At 44.6% G+C, this 16,986-nt stretch overlaps 1 pseudogene; it reads right to left on the reverse strand.

Annotated features, from left to right (window-relative positions):
* Positions 1 to 2,151: 2,151 nt before the first annotated feature.
* On the reverse strand, positions 2,152 to 9,411 carry LOC121045635 (annotated as a pseudogene).
* Positions 9,412 to 16,986: the final 7,575 nt, after the last annotated feature.

Genomic DNA, 16,986 nt, shown 5'->3' on the forward strand with positions numbered 1-16,986 from the left:
CGGCAGGGTAGGCAGTATCACTGCGTAGTCGTTGGGAACATCGCCGCGTACGGCATCACCGCGGCTCAGAGCCGCCGTCATCGAGCTCGCAGCGGAGCGATCCATTCCACGTGCGCACGCTACCGCGTTCGAAATTGGAATGTACGCCACAACCGCACACATACAATGCTCGCGTTGTCGTATGCTTATATACACAAGAATTGCTTGCTAAACTCGTTGACCGATGGGGGAAATGGGAGAAATCTTGCACGAGTGGTGTTGCGAAAAAGCATTATAAGAGTAACGAGACATTGAAAGAGTGACAAAAGCATAGTTTTGCAAAATATAAACCGTTTTCTGGCACGCTAGAAGAAACAACCGCGGAATCGGAACGTGACCCAACACACAAACCACCTTCTTCTGCGGGCTGTTCGGATAACTGTAGATATATAATTGGTTGTGCACGGGCGCCCTTCCCTTGGCGAGCGACACAAGGACGTTTTCGTCGTATACCTTTGTTGCTGCTCCAGAAACGTATATGGTATATTACCAGCCTTCAAAATGTGAGCTTATTAAATACCCGAGTGTAACATGCTATAGAGCCAAATAGCTAGCGCCCTTAAGTATGCGATGTCTAACGCCTGTAGCGTTAGGCACATGCAGGATTATCGGGAACGTTATTTTTCAATTTCTGCTAACAGCATCAATAGTTTCATTAAAAAGTGTCAGGAATTATGCATTCCACTCTAAAAAAAGTCCGTGCCTCTACTTTCCCACACAACACAGGGAGAGCCAATCAACTTACGGAAGCAGCTCAGCGAATGACAATGCCGAAACATATGTTTACACCAAAGAAGGCAGTTCAAGTTGTGACATTAAGCTATGCAAGCGTGACGTTTTGCATTGCTTAATGTCACAACTCAGACTGCGTTTTTTTGGTCTAAACATATGTTTCGGCATTGTCACTCGCTGAGCAGCCTCCGTAAAATGTGGTGATTGGCTTTCCGAGTGTCGTGCGTGAAAGTAGACGCACAAACTTTTTTTAGAGCTTCCATTACACAAAAAAAAGAACAGCTGATTTCAAGACATAACTGTTTTCCTCTAAGCGGCACGCCCATCATATTAAATATTTCTTTCAAGCGCAATAAAGTATTTGCTGAATTGAAGCTTTGGTTTGGGCTAATTGGTTCATCAAGATCTAAAAAAACTGAAAAGGGGGAAAAAAAAAAAGAGTAAGGACGAGACACGCACAACACGGACTGGCACTAACTTTCAACTGATTTAATAAAGTCAGTCAAACCCAGCGCGCATCTGTGAAGTGTTGTCTATCACGCCAACCTTTCGGGATAAAAGCATCCCATACACAAGAGACTATAGCGCTGGGTTTGACAGGCTTGAATAAATCCATTGAAAGTTAGCACCAGTTCGTGGTGTATGTCTCTTCTTCGTCATTTTTTTTCTTTTTTTTTTTTTTGCTTTTAAGTTGTTTAGAGCAATAAAGTATTAAGTAATTGTTAGCACAGCCCACAGTCTGTTGAAGGGTGCATAATCCATTTATTGAAATTCAAACGAACGAACACATTAAGAACTCACACTACTATCACAGTTAGCCCTTTTTCGTTGTACGAAGCATGGAATAGCTGCACCCAAGCACTTTTCAACAAAAAATACAGTGAGATCAAGATTCTGCATTCCTAAGAATATTTATTACTGTTAAACAAAGTACTTATTACTCTTTTTACTGAAATAAATGTGACCGAATGTAGGTAAGTTACGCAAGTCACACAAACTGTATTACAGTATTAACTAAAAAAAAAGAGATCAGGAGCTGCTGTATTCAGTTTCTTACTGGAAAATATCACAGCATCACTATCTGCGTCTTGCGCTAGTGTTCAGCAATCCGAACACATCTACTTGTGCCCATTACTGTATAATAAATACCAACATTGCAACATGTTATCACATACCACTGGGATCCGCAAAGAATGGCACAAGCATACTTTGATTTGTACGTCATCAGGCTGTTACATTAATCGTGCATTTGCAAAAAACTACTTTTTTATGCACTTGCGTTGTAAGATGAACGAGTACTTTCTTACGTTAAAGCCAGGGATATTCTTCCTCTGTGAAATAACACCTGCAGTGACTTTGCCGCAGTAAACATATGTACATTTACGTAACCTTCATGCTCTCTAGAATCTTTACGAGCTTGCTGTTAGCCCAGCAGCGGGGAAAATTTTCACCATTGCTTATCGCACTTTGCACGAGCCCCAACGTTTGCGCAAATGCCGAGGGGTATGTTATCCCAGACAGCACACGACGTCGGGCCAACGTTGGTATTCAATTGGCAAACAATGGTCCAATATTGAGCCAATGTGGCCATCGTAGAACCAATATTGGTGGTACACTGGAATATACTGGCCAACGTTGGCCTGACTTGACCAACGGCTCACCAACGTTGGTAATCGATTGGCTTAGGCCGGCCAACATTGGCCTACCTCAGCCAATGGCTTACCAACGCTGGCAATCGATTGGTTTAGACTGGCCAACATTGGCCAACCTCAGCCAACGGCTTAGTAACGTTGGCTATTGGTTGGTTTAGGTTGGCCAACATTGGCCTGTCTTAGCCAATTGGTTACGAACATTGGTAATCAATTGGCTTAGGCTGGCCAATGTTGGCCAGCTTAAACCAATCAATTACCAACATTGGTAATCGATTGACTTAGGCTGGGCAACATTGGCCTGTCTTAGCCAGTGGCTTACCAATGTTATATATAGTTGGCTTAGTTCTTTTAATGTCCTGATCGCGCACGCTGAGAACAATCTCTAGCTATGCCTCCGGGGGGAACCATTCTTCTGTTTTCACACGCAGAGCAAGTTAGCAACATTGGAAAGGTCTATAACAGAAGACGCTGAGCATTATGCCTGCTTGCCCGAAAATGACTTCAAAGTGCGTACAAAATACGGCAACTGCAGTACTGACTACGGTAGGGACAACGCCCTGAGAAATATAAGCTGTAATAGAGCCAACGGGTTACCAAAGTTGGCAATCGATTGGTTTAAGCTGGCCACCGATTGCCTGTCTTAGCCAGTGGCCTACCAACGTTGGTAATTAGCGGCGAGATGTTTTGGTGGCGCCCTCCTATGGTTCCCCCTTGTGACGTCATTACCTTGCGAACAACAAGTTCGATGGTGTTTTTAAATAGCATGGTGGAAGCCTGAAATCATTGCGCTCTCAAAGGAACACTGCCCACACCGTCGAAATTAAAGTTCCTTCATTCTTCTTATTTCCGTCGATGGTATACCCTTTCCGACGTCATAGTCAGCTTTTGGCCCAATCGTGAAAGGCCGACCTCAGCGACGCTTTCGGTCGCGCACGTCGCCAATTGATTGGCTTAAGGCCGGTTCAGACACTTGCGTTTGAGTGCGTTTGACTGCGTTGCGTCGAGTACCGAAAGCGAGTCACCGGCACATCTGTGCTTCGTATGAAGCGTGGAATCCAATTCAAGGAATCGTCTTGGCACGCGATATAAGCAGCAGGGATATCCTGGTTTCTCGCTGCCGTAACGCAGTAAAACGCAGTCAAACGCAACTGTCTGAACCAGGCTTTAGTCTGGTGTGACGAGCGATCCCGCGACCAGCCTAAGAGGACGAGAAAGAAGACGACGAGGTGGGGGCATCCGAGGAGCGCGAGAAGGGATTCGGGCGGTTGACAAAGGACGGTGCAGACGCGACCAGGCCGGACCTCCGTCGGCGTGACCAGACGTCAAGAGGCCCGACCCACAACCCACTTCTCACGCAGTCCGGGCGCCAACCTTCCGGAGGTAGACAAGACTGCATGCGTGGCGCAGTTGAACACCCGCTGCCACTCCGTGCCACAGACGTTCTGAACCTGACTCAAGCCTTCGGCCAACGCCCAACTGCCTCGTCGCTACGTCCTTCGGCCCAGACCTTGGCGGACACCTGGTCATAGGCTGCCACCGGCGTACGGGGCCTGATTCAAGCCTTCGGCCATCGGTCAACTGCCTCGTCACTACGTCCGGACCTCGGCCCTGACGTCATAGACCCCTGATCATCGGCTACCACGGGTGCTACGCCGCAAGGACTGAAAAGTCGTGAGCGAGGGACTTTTTGGGGGACACTCAAACCTTAATATTTGTTGAAGTGCTGCTTGGGAGTGTGCTTTACTAAGACCAATGTGGGTTTAAAAGCGTTGATCTTTGACCTTTGGATCTTTTCGTAGATGCCATCAGTGCGAAGCTAACAATTGAAGAATCGGCAGCTTAAAAATGGTGCTGAAGTGACTGCCAGGGTCTTGCGACAGGGGAGGCTGCAGGAAGAGGCGTTCGGAAGCCGTAATGGCTCCCCAGCCCCAGGACTCGCCCCAGGACCTTCCCCAGGTCCAGGCATAGGCTCCCCGCTGAGCTTCCTCCCTAGCCCCTTTCAATAAAAGTTCCGAAAAAAGTATTAATTGATCTTGAAATAGTCATTTGCTCGCCAGATAAAATAGTGCACAGACAAAGATTAGAGGACCTTGCCATTTGTGCCCAGAATGTTTTTCTTGCAGTGGGCTGCTAATAAGAAACAGGCCAGGGGTTCTTAAAACCCAATGTTGGAATAACCAGGATTTAAACACATTGCCATCATTGCATGGCCAGCATTAAAGATACAGCATTAACACTGGGACATGCCAATGAATCAGCTTGACTGCAGATAACGGCCTATTCAATGATTGAACTTGTATACCAATGATGGCATAGCCATTGAATTAGTGTGAAAGCCAAAATTGGCATAGCCAATGATCATTGGCTATGCCAATTTTGGCTTCCCAGTGTTAATGCCATATCTTTAATGCTGGCCATGCAATGATAGCAATGTGTTTTAATCCTGGTTATTCCAACATTGGGTTTTAAGAACCCCTGGCCTGTTTCTTATCCATCATTAGCCATCATTGGCACCTTTTTTAGGCCATCGTTAAACCAATATTTCAGCCATCGTTGGCATCCACACTATGTTGACATAGTGTGGATGCCAACGATGGCTGAAATATTGGTTTAACGAGGGCCTAAAAAAGGTGCCAATGATGGCTGGATCATTGGTTGAACGATGGTCCAACGTTGGCGCCAATGACGGCTGGAAGGTTGGTTGAACGATGGCCCAACGTTGGTGCCAATGATGGCTGGAACATTGGTTGAACGATGGCCCAACGTTGGTGCCAATGGCTGGGCCAACATTGGAAGAAGTTGCGCTCGGCCGGAATACCAATGTTGGACCAACCTCCGGAGACAGCGTTTGCCATTGTTGGCCCAATGTAGGTCCAACATTGGTGTGCTGCCTGGGATGTCCTTGACATAATACACCCTTAGGCAAAGGAGTAGAGCCTTCTCCAAAGTAGCGTCATTTAGCTCGATGATTTTTTAGAGACGATTTTTGTCGATATGCCCCAGGAGATCCTTGGGCCAGGAGATGCTGTGTCCTCAGCGGAGACGTCGCTCTGAAAAGGTGTTTCCTTTTTCAGAAAAAACGCTACACATTATACATATATAACATTGTACAACACTTTCCTCGGGCACCTATTAGGTTTCACTGGTACGCCTGTACAATGGTATTGTAGTGCAGTTCCAAAAAAAAATTAACTTAAGCTGTCTGTGCCCTTGGCCTGTCTAGCTAGTTCCCAGTGCTAAGATGGTGAAAGCATCCAAAAACCAAGGAATTTGCAGAAAAAATTCACAGCTGCTTTATACAAATCAAGTGGAACCTTTTAAACTACATAAATAATAGCCAATGACAACAAATGTCTTTTGATTTGTTTGCACAAATATCTCGCTCACCAACCAGCTTACCAATGTTATGAGTGCACATTTAGCATGTCTTCCCCTAAGGTAATTGTCGATCTCGGCAAAGTCCATCTGCCGGTTACAGATAGTGGATACCAGTTGCTTAACCTTCGATAGTCTCTGCAAAAGATTAGCCACGTTGTCGCCAAACCTTAGCTCTGCCTCTAGAGTCATCTGCAATTAGAAAGTACATTGTGTGAATCAGTGCAACACCATTTGGAACAGCATGCACTATTATCCAAGATACTCACAATATCTTCATTAAGAAAGTAGCACGGCAGACAAGCCACAGGACTGGTCTTGCGTTCCCCGAGCGTGGCATGCAGCAGCAAAAACAGCCTTTCTTTGTTGAATGGACCAGCTGGACCAAGAGCTTTACTAAGTGCCTAAAGAAATAAATTATTATTAGTGTTCTTTCACCTTTCCAGAAAATAAGTGTCTCAAGACTCACAAGTGTTTTTCAACTACTTGCAGTTAAGGCTACTGCTTAGTGTGCTTCTATGCCGTGTGGCCAGGAAAAGAACGCCCGACATAAAGCTACAGATACATGGGCCGATGTAGTGTGTTGCACCACCAGTGTCGTAGAACATGCTGCTTTACGCCTACATTTTTTCACGGTGGGGAGTAAGCATATCGAGTGTAGCTACATGATGTACACAGTTTTCAATACACAACTTACTGTCAGCTCGTTTGATGCAGATTCAGCATCCAGTTCTGGTGGCACAACTGCATTCTGAACCACAGGAGTCCCTCTCTAGCTGCCCACCTGTGAGCCCTGTGCCGTCTTGCCTCAGACAGTTTGGTCATGAACACACTCTGAAAATTTTATAAAAGGAAATTGCACAAATCACCGTAATAATCATTTAACAGAGCGTGAGTTGGCTGGCTTAAATAGCAAGATCCATTGAATGACCACTTTAAGGAAGAGTATATTGAATGAAACAACAATTTATAATTCAGGACTTAAATCTATAGACCATTTTAAGGAAATGTTTGATTCCTGAATTACTTCAATGTAGACTATTTTGTGGCACAATATTATTTGTTTTGTGGAACCAGCTGAACTTAACAGAAATATAGAGCGATTGGGTGTCTTTTCTCCTATCTCTATATTTCTGTAAGTTCCCAGCTGGTTAAACAAAACTAAATATGTACGGCCAACTAGCTCAGGTGATTCCCCTCGCAAATATATACCTGACTAGTGGAGAACATTGAAAGGTATCATAAAAGGGTGTCCATAAAATGGTGGAACAGGGAAAGGGGAAGCTTGTGACTCTTGCTTACATCGTGGTATGTGAATCGAGCATACCAGAATTCGCCCCACAGAATGTCACGGGCGTCACGAGTGCCAATCACTTGGCTGTGATTTGGGGCTCCTCTTCCAAGCAGACAGGAAGGTAGGCGTTGAACGCAACGCTGCTTCATTAGGGGCAGGGTGCATGACGTCATATGGGGCAAAACCGCCATATGCTGAAAAAACTGCGCCGACCCATTGCGCTGAAGTTACAAGCTTTTTTCTTTTTTTTTTTTGCGTGCCTGATGCTATTATTTCAGGGTCCCTTAACACCTTTGAATATTTTTCACTTGGAAACTGCTATTGAAGTTACCTTCGGTGACTTAGTTCGCCCTTTCTTGTCTTTTCGGGCCTCCTCCCAGAGCATGTTTGGGTAAGTTGATGCGAGTGACTCTCCTAATGCAAAGTACTTCCATCGCCGCATGGCACAATTCCCATCTTGAATTAGTTTATTCTCGCTGAAAAATAATTGAGACAGAAGCCTTATTAGCATAACACTCTACCATGTTCTTCTGGCCAGGAGCAATACGATTCTGCCATCTTCTTGGTGAGGACCAAGAGAAATAGAAGATATAGGAAAGGGCTGTGTTCTATATCCAAACACAATGAATTGGCTTTAAGAGATGTCCAAGATGACTGGATTGATTTTGACCTCCTGGTGACAATTATTTGAACTTTAACACACAGGGATCTTTGAGCTTTGCTGCCATCAGTATAGAATACACTGTACATCCCCTCTGAATGTTGCCAATGCAAACATCGAGGCAAAGAAAAAAAGCTAGCACAAAACAAATGCTTGAAATTCCACTGCTATAAAGGGCATGTGAAGCTGTACAGTAAAATAAACAAGCCCTCTTTGAAATAAGTAAAGAGTCTTTTGCAATAGAACTCCTGAAGTGGAATAAATAAGAAACATAGAACAGAACAAGCTGAGCCATATTTTTGGTACATTCCGTAAAATACTGAGCAAGTGCCCACTCAAAATTTGAAGATAATCACGAAAAAAAGGGGAAGGGCACATGTGAAGTCATCAATTTTATATATATGTACTGTGCATATTTTTTTTCATGTGTAATATTTTGGGGGTAGGCACTTAGTGCGGATGCACGGTATTCTACGGTTGGTAAGAGCAGAGCATCCTTATATGGTGAGCTGTACCGCATTCTGCCTTACTGTTCATTACCAGTCTTCGTAAACAGCGCCACTTCTAAAAATAAATTTATCTTCCAAACTGGCAGATCTGCTTGAATATATTAACAGCCCTTACTATTTTTTTAATAAGGATATTATCGTGTTTAATTTTAATACTTAAGAAAATGAATGAGCTCGTGGCGGAGCTGCTTGGAGCATTGACGGTGGTCTTTTTCGCTGATATCCAATCCTTTCAGTAATGGCTGAACCACTGATGAGAACTGGGGCAGCAGATTATCAGAAGACCAGTGCATACTTGGAAGAGTTCTCTATATGAAGAAACAAAATATGAAAGTCCTAATTGTCAATTTATGTACAATAAAAATATAAGGTTTAAAAAAGAACAGCATTTCACCAGTACCTTATTGTGCGTTTCCAAAAAACCGAAGTGACTTAAGACAGACGGTAATGATGCAAATTTATTATAAAACCATGTAGAAATGTGATAAAGAGACATGTCACAACAGGAGGACCAGTACCAACTAACAGCCTAACACAATCAGGTATTCTGTGACAACAGCCTGCTTTTAAAACTTGCCTGCATAAAACTATACTGCATTTTTCTTTATCTTCAAGAAACAAATTAGGGACATACAATAGTGCATTCACGAGAACAACAAGCATAATGTGATTGCATGTGAAAGCATTCTTCGCAGCTCATCACACAATAATACCGCTATGTACAAGTAATTGCCCCTAAATACACACCCTAAGTTCTCTTTTGTGAACTGGTAATGGAGGGGTACCTTTTCTCACTAAACCATCGGTTAGTAGGAAGACCAGTTACCACACTGCTTCTATGTGGGAGCAAGATGAAATACATTGAGGAATGTGATAAACGCTTCCTTCTTTGGAGTGCCAAAAAACAGGCCATGGAAGAAGCAAACTTTCGGGTGTAAATATGGTCTCATGAAGAGTATCACTTCCAACAAAAACATTTGCCTTTTCCATATAGGAAGTTGTAGTCTGGAGCTGGCACTTCAAGAAGACCTGACCTTCAAACGAAACTATGTCGCGTATCTTGCAAAAGCAGGGTGCTTCACTGGCAGCTCCAATGACAACAACATCGTCTACCCTAAGTAACACATTTTTAACAAGGACCTTTGGCATAGCAAGAGCAGTCTTCCCTATGCCACATTCAGGCAGTCCAGCACTACAAAAGCTTTGAGTAAGAGTGTAAGGCACACCAGCAATCGAAGGTAGCTTTGTAGTCGCATGTCCAGTTTTGGGACTCCCATCAGAATTCCAAAGAGCGTGAGACATGTTAGCTTGGAGAAATTCACTGACCGAAAATGGTATGTTCTTAAAATTAAACATCTTTTTCGATTTTGGAACAGCATTTCTGGCCTCCATACGCATGGTCCAGTGATGCCGCCCCGGTCCATGAGTTTTTATCTGTTCAACCACGTGAAGCAACATGTGGAGCTTAGGAAAGACTGCACTTTTCCCATAACACACAACAAATGTTTCGTGGTGGTTGGCAACCAATTCTTCAAGGTCTCCAACTGCCTCTGCAGTCAAAACTGGAGACAAAACCAACTGTGTAATCTGGGCTAACCGAACGAGACTTTTTAGAAGTGGAGAATTTTCAGGGAGGTAGCCGTCAAGGATCAAAGGGATGTGAAGGATCAACACAAGGGATGCACTCGCTGAAGAAACCACTTTTAAATCAGATTCGAACAGTCTTGGCTTGTCGCTTCTACTGACTGCACGATGAAACTTAAAATTGGAGATTGCGTCGTTCAATTCCTTGAGTGAAAACCAATGCCTTTCCCTCACTGCAATGTTAAGAAAAAGAGAAATTTCTTTCGGTATAATACCTTCCAGCAGTATGTGCATTGGATCATACAAAATGTCTTTGGTCAAGAGAAAAAAAAGGAAACAAGGTCAGAACGGACTCTCCATTGATGCCAAATTCCTTTGAAAGCTGTTTTCGCTCTGCAACACAAGTACTTTCTTTAAGCCTCTGCACCTGTGCCTTGACTTCACTCTCCGACCTAAGAACACATTGTCCATGGTGAGTGTACTGTACATAGTCTGCTGTTGGTACAAGACAAGTACGGCATGAGCGGAACACTGTTGGGCTAAACGATTCTTTAAAACCTGCCAAAGAGTGAGTAGCAAGAGCGTCTCCTGTGAAGGTCATTACAGCACCAAAAAACCTTTCTGGTCCTTTGTCTGTGTCAAAAACTAACCCTTCATCGGCCAGCGCTCTCAACACTTCTATGAAATCTTCAAAAAACTTCAGCCGTGCATCATACTTCTTCAAATTTGCTGTGTGACCAGTTCCCAACAAGAAGATATTACTCAGCTTGGAGCGTTCATGAGGAGGCAAGTTCAACAGTGTCACATAAAAAATACCAAGTTTACCTAGGTTACCTCTCTTTGTGCCGATAGGGTTTGCAAGTTCAATATCATCGTAGTATAAATTCAGTAAGATGATATTTTTCTGATGCTTTTCAAAAATGGGATGTGAATGAAACCTCGCTCCATCCCAAAAATCCCCTAAGACAGAATCATTTTGAGGTCTGCATGGATTTCTCAGATAGGCAACAATCTCTGGATGACTCAGAAGGTTTTGAAGAAGATCTGATAGCTTTATAATACAGGCTTTTGCATTCCCAAAGAGCTTCACTTGAGTAGGAGGCACAAAGACACCTGTATTTTGATAGTGCTGCTTTCGAAGGCGGTCAGTTTTTATGTGTTCGGTGTTAATAGGCACTCCAGCTATCGCGAACATTTCATGAACTCTCTCAACAACAATGTCGATGACTGTCTTGTGACACCTGTGCTGTCCTTCCAGGCACCTGCACAGACTTGACAGCCTATCAGCTATAGTAGAACTTTGTGTGGCATCCTGCCCTTCAGGACAATTAAGTTCTAAAAGATTTCCATCATCCATTTTGTAGCTACAGTTAGCACTCGAGAAAGCTGAAGTTTTCTTTTTGCATATCTTGAAATGTTCTTTGTAATGCTTCAAAAATGCAAATGTGCAGCTGCACTTACTACACACAAAGACACTACTAGTGCCACGATGAAAAGTCGTCATGTGTCTGGCAAATGAAGTGTACGCTTCACAAAAAAAGTTACATTGAGAGCATACATGCTGTCCTTCCAAGCTGGCTGGCGTCCTGGTCCCGTCTGCAGTGTCACTTCGGCTCTGAGCGGCTTCCATGTTTGCAGTGTCACTTGGGCTCAGGGTGACTTCCATGTTATCGTCCCCGTCGGTTGTTTCCACTGCATTGTTGACAGAGGCACTCACTTCAGCATTGTTGACAGAGGCACAAAACAAAAACAGCAGTGTTAAACATGTCAGAAAACTGGCCAAGCCTGAGACCAAGGGCTCTTTAAGTATATAACTCAAGTATTAAAACTGTTCTAATTGCACTCATTATGAACCTATCACCTGTGTATTGCAAGTTCCAGTGGCCTTCACTTGAATGGAAAGCATGTTATTTACACTAACTGCCTTGTTGCTTTCTTCAAAATGTACTCTGCCCAAAGAGTTGCTTTTTTAGATCTTGGTTAAGGGCAACCATACATGACTGATAAATGACAGTAGCATAAATACATGACAGTGGGAATAATAATATTTGAGACATGTCGGAGTTTTGATGTCGTTACGAACTTCTGTAAAAAATATGTGCTTATAGCTATAAAAAGGCGGCTTTTTTAAAATAACCTTTCAGACGTAACTCATGCAGTGTTGAATGTTCCATGCCAGTGCAATTAATGCAGGGGTACAGGCAAGCTGGATAAGAATAAACGATAAATTATCTCCGGAGAAGGGGAACGAGGGGACAAAGGACAAATGCAAAATCTCCAACAGCAGCTAGGTGACTGGTGTGCAGCTGAAGAAATCCGCCTGGTCCTGGTTTCAAACCAGGGACCTCTCCATTTCCAGTGGAGCCCTAAGACGTCAGTAGAGCAAACGGGTTTCAACAACTCCCACCAGCATTACGACCGGCAAGTGTGAGGCCTACATTAAGGTTATGATGTTGATGCAATTAATACAGGGGTGCAGGCAAGCTGGATAATAATACACAAATGTTTCGAGCCTTCTCGGTTCATGACTTCTTTGTGCAGGAACATATAAACTTATTAACTAGCTCATCTTAACATTTTAGTCCCCCTTTATATTTACAACTATAATTGCAAGATGAAGGCCCTTTACTGACTGTCCTGAAAGCCTGTTAAGAGAGGTTCCAATTGCTATCCCTAGGAGTGTTCATCTTTTTTATGCTTAACTAATGTGTGCACTGTGCCAATGCTGTTTATGAATTTATGTACATACATGATTTCGTTGTTCAACAGCTGAAGTTAACAGTACAATCAAGGGAATCCTGCCCGTGTCATCAAGGCGACAGTTGTTGCCTTAATGACATATGCATGTTGGTACTCACCAAGCAGAATTTCAGCAGCAGTGCAGGTGCTGTTGTTCATGACCTCAGAGGTACTGATGATGGCACCTTGCGAAGTAGACCCTTGCATGTTGTCAGACAGATCGCATGACTCGCCTTCAAATATACCTGCAAACAGAGCAAATAATCAAGCTGCATGAAGTCAGAAATGTCATTGTTGATGTCGTATAGTCATAAATACTGTCAATGTCTACAATTATGCTGGCCTCACGTGGTCTTTTTATGTATATGGCAGCAAAAATTACACTCTCATAACTTCAATTTATGGAACTGGTATGAATCTGGCATCACACGAGAACATCAAATGTTTTTACTGGCAGTATCAGCTTCCTGGTCAGCAGCTGGCATTAAACATTTGTTTAAATTTCCAAGCCCACAGTATTATCTAAAAGGCACGAATGAATGGGTGCTCTAGCACCATCTTTGTTTCCCTTGGGCAGAAAGAGCTGTAGAAATAAACATGGCTGTAAATTGTCTGGGGTTATACAAAGTCACTTGTGGAATGTTTTCTCCACTGTTAGTTTAAAAAGCTGTGCAACAAGCTTGACATTGACGGCCGAGTGTAAAATCATCACAATACCGCCCCTTCAGAAAAAAAAAAAAAATTATGCAACCCAGAAGGAAAAAAACAAGACGTGAGGACTCCTAAATAACTTAACTTTTTTTTCTTTTTCTTTTTTTTTTGGGGGGGGGGGGGTGCAACAAGCACATAGTATCTGTATGTGCTGGGTGCCTATGTTTTTTTTTTTTTTTGTAATGTCATTTTATGCAGTACTCGATGCCGACAGCACGAAATCACAGAGGATATAATATTAATAATAATTTTTCTTTCCACAGTTGGGTTACTCACTCGGCAGCGTGCAAGGCTAGACAGAAAGGTTGAGACTCGTACGCAGATGCGCCTGTTAGCCCGCCGCCAAATGGGGGAAATAAAGAAGAAAAAAAAAGACAATAACAGGAAATGGTGGGTGAACAAGACAGTCAAACATAAAATTACGCGTAAAAAACGGGTAGCAATCCTTTGGGCCGCCGCCGCCACCATCACCATCCCCATCCCCATCTCCCCCCTCCTCCTCCTCCTCCCCCCCCCCCCCCCCCTGCTGCTCTACCAGGCACCCGGCGCGGGGAGCCCACAAAAATATCCACGCCCGCGGCAGCAAGCGGCAATCGACTGTTCATACTAAGATGACACGCACATCGGGGTCCATATCACATGAGCCAGTGACATTTTAGCGAACAGCGACATTTGAGCGAATCGACGTTTTAGCGAATAACGGCGGCGCGCGTTAACCCATCCGCCGTGCTGCGCTTTACGCCGCTTCGCCGGCGAGTCTGCGGCGGCTTATTACAAAAATGTGAACCCATTTGGCCCACCCGAAAACGCCGCTTCGTGGCGTTCGACTGTTCGCTAAAGTGTCATTCGGTGAAACGTGGGCGTTCGCTAAAACGTCATTCGATCAAGTGAGTGCCTCCCCCTACGTGAAACTAAAACTAAAGTGCAATAACGGCATACGTCCCGGTAGCGTCACACGGAACAACGCAACGGAAGTGCATACCGAAGCGGTCGGGTACTCAACGGTGTTCCGAACACGCGTGCCCCTCGACTGACACACACAGACACACACACACACACGCAGAAAAACATGAAATAAAAGCGGCACTTACTAATCCGTGCGTGCTGTACAGGTCTGTGGCCGCAGTAAACGCACCACGTCGCTTGGTGAGGAGCCGCAGGTTGGCTGCAGTTGTCGAGTGCCCTGCTGTAGCCATCGCACTCGCAGTTGCTTGCGTGGCATTGACCTCGCAACACACCTTTGATGTCTTGCGATGAATACATCACCGCCGTAGATCTCTAACCAACTTCCCTTTTTGAACGGTGCGGCTTGCGCGCACAAGAGAACGCGACGACGACAACGCAATTTCGCGCGACTACCGGCCAAGCTACGCCTTTTGCGCGGGCTGAGCATGCGCGGTAGGACTCGCAAAAAATTTCTTGTTTTTGTTTTCAACTTTTCAGAGAGAGAGAGAAAGGGACTTGAGAGAGGGAATGGGGCTCGAACCCTTGCTCTTTCTCAAGTGTGCGCCGTGCGCCCCGCCGCCGACAGCGGTGAGGGGGAGACGCGGAGACACGCGGCTTTTACGGGCTTTTGTGCTTCATTCGCGCTTTCTTTTCTTTTAAGCGTGACGGTGCGCTTCGGCGGCTGTCAAGTGAGCCACATAAAGACGTTCGGGCGGGTTAGGGCCGTTTACAGGTGGTACTTCGATCTTTTTAGGCCGCTTCCAGAGGCTTCACGGATAGTTTTCTTCACAGGGCTGCTTATATCCCGTGTCTTAGGCGGAATATTGAGGAGTACCGCTTGTACCGAGGCCACTATCCAGGACGTAGATAAGAGTGTACCATGTGCATCGATAGGAGCTTTGGCAATGAATTGGATGCGTACGGGCTCGGCGCCGGCACATGTCCTGCACGTACGTGTTGCCGCCTCAATCGGCTTTGCGCAGACGCGAGATCGCTCCAAGTACTGCAGTATGTGAGAAAAAAAAAATTAAGGTGAATTGACTGCATAAAATGCGCAAAGCAGGCCCCCAGATAAATAGCGATCTGATTCGGAGCTCACTCAAAACGGTGCATCGGTGTGTGTTGTTGTTGCACGTGAAGCGGCACGTGTGAACGAGCCCATTTCGCGAAACATGAGTGTCGCGAAACTGTTGAGCGCCTAAAGGATGCATCTAGAGCCACTGAATAAGCTGCGCTTAGAGTATCGGCACTCCGTTCCCCGACATTGTTGTGGGCGCCGCCATTTTGGCTCGTATGCAGAACAGACGCAACAGCCGATCGTCATGATTCAAGAGTGCGACTTCCTCAGCATTAGATTCGGTGTTAGGAAGGTAATGTAATATTGCTTTGCTCTGTCGCAAACGGTTTAAACATTTGTGGAGGGCGGAAAAGCATTTCCTGTGATTTCAGATAAAGCTTCAGATAACTGGCAACCATGATTTTAAGCCACAATATGGCCAAGTGTCGTTACTCTGAAGCGTAGCTTATTTAGTGGCACTAGATGCATCGTGTGAACAGACCTTAAGCATTACAAAATCAACAGCAAGTGGCCGAAATCACCCTTACAATTTCGTTTTAGCGCCCTGCAATAATAGCAATAAACTAAATCAACCAATGAAAACTTTTTTAATTTTACGTCGCTTTTAAGTTAATACGATGCCTCGCCTGTTAATTAATTATATTTAATTTCAATACTCGAGTAGTTAGAACCATAATGCACTGCCTTGATTATAGACGCTTTACACGCGCGCTAGATTACAGCCGCCATTGCTGACCTTCATTTGTCCTATGGATATACCGAGCCTCTGAAACGGATGTTGACGAGCCTCCAGAAAGGCCAATGCTGGGTAGAAGGATGCAATAGAATTTAACATGGCAATAACCTGGCCTGCTATGGTAATGATGAGGTGAATAAAATTCAATAAGACGAAACAAAAACTGAAGGTCAGTTATGGCGGCGCCCATGCACAGCTGCTGCAAAGCGTCTATACTGAAACATCGGTCTATACTCAACTAAACTATCAAGGCGTCATAGTCTTGACCAGCGCTGGAACCTAACAGATTCCGCCCAGGGGCCTTACAACCAAGCTTGCCGCCTTGTTTTTTAAGAACCCCGAGCGGGGTACTTCGTGTTTCGGAGCACTTCGCAAATATGCAGAAGAAACAGGTGGAATTTGTTCCCAGGGCGAGCGAAGCCGAAGCTCACAATCCTGCTGTCCTGAACTACTCTTGCACTGTACAAGCGCACAGGCTTGACAGGGACGTTTCGAGCTCGGACTTCGCCTTTGAATCTTCTGCTCATCAGCTACGCTCGCACTTAAAAGTGAAACAGACTACAGAGAACGAATTTTCACTTGTACAAAAAAAAACAACGTAAAAGCGTTGCGCGACAAACTTACCTGATATCGCCCATCTAAGAGGGACAAGTACACATTTAGGTGATCCTACTTCAAATAAAACAATTTTAAAAACACCACAACCTAAAAAAATGACACATGCACTCGTTCACTCGTGTAACCAGCATGCGATTTCACCATGGACAACATTGCCTTCGCGTTGTTTTTACTCCACGGTTTCCTCATAAACGACGAAGCAGCAGGTGCCATGCTGTCGAACTTTAAGAAAAAAATATGCGCAAAAAACTTTTAGTTCTTCGGTTTCTTTCGGTCCTCTGCTCTACACAGCTTATCACGTAGAAGCAAAACA

The sequence above is a fragment of the Ixodes scapularis genome, unplaced genomic scaffold (genome assembly GCF_016920785.2).
Source record: "Ixodes scapularis isolate PalLabHiFi unplaced genomic scaffold, ASM1692078v2 PGA_scaffold12__126_contigs__length_90152505, whole genome shotgun sequence".
Classification (NCBI taxonomy): domain Eukaryota; kingdom Metazoa; phylum Arthropoda; class Arachnida; order Ixodida; family Ixodidae; genus Ixodes; species Ixodes scapularis.